Source organism: Dermacentor variabilis, chromosome 5, assembly GCF_050947875.1.
Source record: "Dermacentor variabilis isolate Ectoservices chromosome 5, ASM5094787v1, whole genome shotgun sequence".
NCBI lineage: Eukaryota > Metazoa > Arthropoda > Arachnida > Ixodida > Ixodidae > Dermacentor > Dermacentor variabilis.
In genome coordinates this window covers 55,858,318-55,865,228 of record NC_134572.1, presented here as the reverse complement: position 1 = coordinate 55,865,228, position 6,911 = coordinate 55,858,318, and the positions used below count along the sequence as shown (strand labels likewise).

The 6,911-nt window shown below is 44.0% G+C and overlaps 1 pseudogene; it reads right to left on the bottom strand.

Moving 5' to 3' along the window:
- Nucleotides 1–5,491: 5,491 nt before the first annotated feature.
- Nucleotides 5,492–5,664, bottom strand: LOC142583860 (U2 spliceosomal RNA; annotated as a pseudogene).
- Nucleotides 5,665–6,911: the final 1,247 nt, after the last annotated feature.

Below are 6,911 nucleotides of genomic sequence, written 5' to 3'. Positions count from 1 at the left end.
CAGAACAGCTTCCCATAATTTAGTCACTTCCTCTCTCATCCTTTGCACTCGAAATGTATCCGCATTACGAATATATAATTTCACAATGTTTGCTTGCAGCTCACAAGGTTCATTCAGGCCCTATATAGTTTGGTTAAATTAGGTCATATAACAAGGCCAAGTGCGTTTGAAGCGTGTTAGACGGCGTGATAGCGGAAACCATTATCCATGTTGTTCATGCTAAGCAGGGCAGCGGCAAGATTTGGACGTTTCAATAAACATGGAGTCATGTAAACTCTACATGTTCAGCAGCCTTATATTACTGACTGGTTATATAGTGAAAAAAGTAGGGGTCTTAACAAATGAATGCCTCGCCTATATAATTCTTCCAAACAGTCTGCAATACATAAAGACGCGTTAAATAATTTCAGGAGTGAGACCGATTTACGGCGACATTCTATATAGCACTTCCTCGTTGCCGTCACTTCTAGCTCATGTTTCGTCGGAAAGCACGGAATGCGTCATTTCCACAATGGTCATGTTTCAGTGCGCGTTTAACAAAAACATGGCGTCACATCTGTCGAAGAACTGCGCAACCTTTAGTGGGACAGGAATGCGCCCTGTCGAAGGTGACGCCTGCAGAACCGTATACACCTTCAGCAGAAACCACACAGAGCCGTTAAATCCCACATACTACCTACACGTCTTCTGCGCGCCGCGAGAAACGACGAATAAATCGCAGTGCTTTTTTCGTATAAGTCGGTGTGTCTGGGACAACACAGCGCTTTCATCGTCGCACGTGATGCACGAGACCACCACGGCTCACTGCTGTAAGCTCACAGACTACGCGCCAACAGCAGGTGTCGACGGTGCCGGGAAACTTCCTGGCATGGCACCGAGTGGAGCCCAGAACCGAACTTCTGTGGTCACTGTGGATGATACATCGTATTAGGTTATGCTCTGAAATCGCCGCCCTCGGGCTGTTTCACCATAATTATGAGTCGCTCTATGCTCACTCACAACTGAAACATGCGTCGCCACCGGGACATTAAGCGTAGGGGAAGCCAGCGATGGCCCCCTGGCCGGCGCACCTCGGGAAGGAACTTCTCGCGCCGCTTTCTTGGATAATTAATTGGAGCTGTCCGGCAGTGAGGCGAAAGCAAATGGCTCATAGCAAATTATCAAGATCGAGGAGCTACCCTGAGTGAACGCTATTTAGCGCGGTGGTTAAGTGAGGGTCGCTCTCTGTGTCTCGGCATTGCCGTAGCTGTAGGTGGCGGTGAAGTGAATCTCCGTTCGGGGCACGGAAAGACGCCTTAAAACTCGACTCTCTCCTACAGTAGTTCTGCCGCACGTGAGCGGATATTAAGGCAAGTCTGGCTGCGTGATACGTCCACGTACATGAATTAAAGCTACTACACGGCTTCAGGTCTGCGGGGAGTTAGATGCGCTCGCCATCTGCGGGGTGTTAGTTACACCCGCCGTCTGCTATGGACAAGAATACGAGAAGAAGGCAGCAACCAACGTATGCCTTTTGAGGGTCACCTTCTGGCTCGGTGTTTAACCTTCGAGAGCCCGGTTCCTTCATTGCTTCTTCATTATGATACTCTTCTCAATGAAAGTTGTTAATGAAATAATAATTTCAAGTGTCAAAAGTGACTCAAGCAAAGTTTATCACTTATATCACTTTTATCCAATGTGTTAAGTTTTTAATTAAGGGGAAATGAGACATCCACCCAATCGTAGCAATTGCCACGAAGAAAACCTTTACGCGTTCCTCGAAAGAAATGCCTCGCAGTCTTTTTGTTTTTTGTTTTTTTTCAACTGCGAGGCTTTCTTTATCTTTTTCGAGGAACCTATATGGGTTTCTTTTGTAGCAATTGCTACGATTGGGTGGATGTCTCATTTATCCTTCACTAATTACTTCTCTCCACCTTGCAGGTTTCCGCAGAACTACTACGTCAAGTGCTAAGCTTTTCAACGTTGAACGCGCTATCATAGCAATTATTAAGCCTTCGGAATAATGGCATCATCCTTCAAGGAGGCATTTTAATTGGAACCGTTTATAGCGTGGGTTGAATATGCTTTTATAGCAGTGTTCACTTCCAATTTCTGCTAAATGAGTGTCTTCAGTAATGATAAGACCCCATAGTCTTTCCTCGTAATCATATTTTGTTTTGCGTATCGTTGGGGCCGACGACACCAAGTGTGATGACTGGTAGCAAGGAGACTCAACATCTCCTCTGTGACTGTCCTTGCTACAATTTGCATAGACGATCACTCGCAATCGCGATAGCACCACTTTGACCAAATACCTTTAACTTAAGAAATAATTTTAGACTGCCGACATCACAAGCCATCGAAGCGAAAGGCGACGAGGGCACTGTTGCAGTCTTTAAGGGCAACAGATTTATACAAGCGGCTGTAGCCTGAACTGAAGTTTATCGCGCCACAAGGGCTACTGCGCTGTGCGCTGAAAGCATGCTGTGACCTACTGACCTACTGTGATTGCGTATCTGTGCTCCCTTTCTTCCTCTCCTCTCTACTTTCCTGTCACTTTACCTCCCTCTCCCCTCCCTCTCCCCCAGCGTAGGGTAGCAAACCGGAACTTCCCCTCAAGCTAACCTCCCCGCTTTTCCCCTTTTTTCTGTCTCTCTCTCATATTACGCAAGTCCAAAGGTTCTGGGTCACGCACATTTTCTTTGAAATTGAAACTGTTTATTTGCCATCCTGTACATATATAGATGGGCGAATGTGGAAAAAAGCTCTCCTTGAAATATCCGTACATACATATACACACGCATACATACATATATTGCAATATGCTTATGTTTCATATTGGCTTTCTTAAAAAAAAATCTGATGTTCAAGCAGGCTAACGGAGAATTTAGTTATTTATTTATTTACATATTTATTTATTTGGTAATCAGGTTTATTCGGGTCTTCGAGAGGCAGCCAGAAACGCAGAGGCGGAGTCGAGAGCTCAGCTAGGTAGGCGAACAGGCCCCCGAGACACGACATAACGACGCAACCCCATAGTGCGCCGATATCCTTCTTTACAATTTATTTATTATGGGTTCTTCGACATGTTGGCAGCAAGTTCAATACTGACAAGTATTAGTGACGGTGAAGAACACAGTAGCAATAATTGTGTATCAAAAAACTGATTCTCTGTTGGGGTGAACTTGTGCCCCTAAAAACAAGTGACATTCAAAGCGCAACGACAGTGATGAGCACAGTCAGCGATCGTCGAAAATCTTACAAGTGGGTCAAGCGCGTCGTCTTTTATGCATGACTCGTCGAAGGTTCCAGCATACGGAAAGAAATGGTTCCAGCGTGATCGCTAGTGCCCGCGTGCCTTCCAGAGAGTAATATTCAATATCGCTTAGAACGACAGAAAGCCGAGCTAGTTGGTAAAGATTCATAATGCAAAGCGGTAAGGCGGGCAGACACAGACACAAGAGAAGGCGTTCGTGTTGTCCACTTCTCTTGTGTCCGTGTCCGCCCGCCTTACCCCTTATTTGCATTGCACTATCGCGTCACGCTAGCAATCTTATTACACAAGGTTCAGTGACAACAGACAAGGAATTAAACCATCGATAACATTCGAGCCGATACATGCAAGCGCGGTCGGCGCCGAGCGATAACGCTTAACATTAGGTAGCCTGTGAAAAGCAGTCACCGGAAAATGATGAACAAGTATACGTGTCAGTATGTCGCCGGCTCCGCAACATTAAATTCGTAACTGAGTGAAGGATGATGATTGTTGAAGTGAGACATTTCAGCTACAACCTGCTTTGTGCATCTCACTTGTAACATACCATTCTTAGAGTTCATCGCGTGCTTTTCGCATTCCTACATGCCCAATCTGCACTACAGTAGCGCCTTTCAAGCTAAAAGGAACTCGCGGAGCCTCGTGATTATCCAGTACCTCTGTGTAAAAAGTAACAAGTGTATATTTATCTTTCTATCGGATAGTTTATTTTTCCGCCGCAGTGGCTACGGCAATCTGCAAATTCCAAACAAAAGAGAAATCATGGATACAACAATAATCAATAAATACAAAGCCCTGGCAAGTTAACTACAAAGCAAAGGACGGCAGTTTTGGAGGCAATACGAATTTTTTTAATCTAATGCACAGACGGGGAAAAATAATAACATATACAGAGATAGAGGCAGAGGTAATAGCGAGAGTGGGTAACTTAAAAAGAAAATAACAAAAAATACAGATCTCCTCAGGCGCTCTAACCGCTGCTTTGCATGGATACATATTGCCTCGCATTTAATTAGGAAAATGTGGCCTAATATCCGCATTATGAAAATGGAATGCGTTAGTTATCATGGGCATCTAAGTGGTGTAGTCCAAATTGATAACTTGATTTTCCAATGACAAATGACCAAGAAAGCGGGGGGGGGGGAGTTCACAGTTACAGAAAAAAGAATAGTTTCATTAGGTGGAGCAGGTCTATTATGGTATTTTTTCACGCGGAAAGAGCATACCTTATGAAAGCGTATACAAACAGCGCCGTATAATTTTACTCTACAAACCGCGACTCTCAAAAACCTGAACTACGTGCGCTGTTCTTGTGAAACTTGTATAGGAGAGCAGTCGTGGAGGAGAACTCGCTCAAGCAAAAAACAAAAAAAAATCATATATTGTCTCCGTTCATGGGGTGCCTGGGATTCATTCTCCTAATTTATGCAACTGCAGCAGCGAACATCTCGTCTGCCCTATCGCTGCGCTTCACATATTTTTCTACAACTATGGATGGGAAAGCGTTGCGCAAGTTAGCGCAGAGAATAAAAGTACAGGATTACCTACCTGCAATATATATATATATATATATATATATATATATATATATACGCTTACTTTGCTCAGCATGAAACATTCCACATCTTACTTTTTGTTTTCAGGCTTAACCTCTTCGTTTGAATTCCAGCGCACACAAGACATGCGTAATTCAGTGCCGGCTTTGGAACGCTGCACAAGTCCGGAATGGAATGCAATTTCAACGCTGAAGAGACAAACGAAATAAGAACGCTCCCGAACGAGGCTTTGTGCTCGGTGTTATCAGCAAAGTACAGGACATGAAACAGTGAACACTGGCTAGCTTGGTGGCTTCATTATTAGCAGCGATGTTTTAGTAAAGATAAGTATTATTAAGCTGGCAGAAACATTTGCACCGAGAAATCCAAACCGCTATATATATTTTTACCCTTTTGCTTAACTATATGGAACCATTGCTTTTTTTTTTTTTTATATACTGGGGAGCGGTAAGTTGTGCAAAACATCCAGGCCAAAAGATTTTCTGAGAACCTTCGCAAGATCAACAGCACTGAAATACGATCGCATGATCCAGCAAAAATAGAGCCAGAAAGTTTCACCGGGGAGCCCTTTGAATAGCGCACAAAATGAAACTGCGCCTAACTTTTCTTATCTAGCCGCCTCAGTCATTTATTTTACAATGAAGCGGTTAGGGTTCCGTGCATTTTTGTTCTGCGCGAGCAAGAACCGTGGGCCGATCCCCAAGATAGTGCAATACCGGGCCGATTCGCAGCTGAGTTGAAACAGGCTTCAAGCACTATGCCAACTCATAAAAATTAATTTGTCATCTTGGGTATAAATACAACCCGTATCAGATATTAAGCTGATAAAGACGGATACTAGACTTTGATTCACATCGTCCATGTCTACATTCGCACAGCCCTCTCTTTGTCAGCGTTCCAAGCACTTGCATATCTATATATATACTTTCCTACCCATTACGACGGTCCCGTCGAAACGTCACACGTGCCCAGTTTCCTCCGGCTCCTCGGTTACGCGAATGTACATAAATATAATGGTAGATGAGTTCGTACTTTTGTTCAAAATTTTGTGTCACCTCTGTGTCACGTGCTTAACAGTTTCGCTGGTCACCCACCTTCACGGAGTAGAATGGCTCATGATTTCTGTTTCTTTTTTGAACAGGCTGCCTAATATGCGTGGTACTGGATGCAGATGGCGCGTGCGATGTTCTAAAACCTAGTGATCACCATACCACTATAAAAAAAAAGAATAGCTAGAATAGTTTCTACGCATCCCTGTTCGTGTAGCATCACGAACTACAAAGAACGCACGCCACAAAGACATCAGGGGGCATTTGATTGCGCAATAAGTTAGAGAGAAGGTGAAAATCGAAAAAATAGAAGCATTTGCAATACTACCGCAAATAGCACTAGCCAATGACCATTCACTTCTAGGGCCTCATTATCTGTCAAGACCATGATAGTAACTCGATAAATATCAACACCACGATAATAAATCAAAGGCGCTTGTCCGTTTTATTGTTTTGTTGTTTTTTTCTTGTTTGCTGATAGAAGTCGGCCTCCAGATTTCCCTTCGCTTTAACTGTGTGGTGGCCTTCTTTATTACGTGTACGAATTGAAGACATCCAAGTTGTTCTGCGGTTCAGTGCTGCCTATCCGACTCTGTGATCAATGTGATGCTGCGGCAAATAATTGGTGCCATGCAGCAGCTGCTCTCTCACTCGAAATACGCCAGCGGCCTGGACAGTTGGGCTAATCGCGCAGTCTTGCAGCCGTATGCTGGTCACACTTCAGTATGTGCCCTCGACCACTCCTTACCAAAGTAGTCACACAACGAAGCATGCATCTTCAATGTGCGCCGAAACAGCAGACTGCGCAGAGTTCATTAATCTCTTCAGTATACTGTAATCCCTCATCTTGGAGTGGCAGCGTAGAGGCACGTCAGCTCAGCTTGACCTTTCCCATTTTCCTCTTCCAAATTTTATTTCTGTCTGCCACCCTTGCTACAGTTGCAAAACTGCAAGCGACATATCAGTCTTAAAGAAAAAAAGAAACAAACAAAGAAAATCAGTTTTGTTCGAAAGGCGAAGCAGTGATAGCGATAGCAGAGTATTAGACAACTA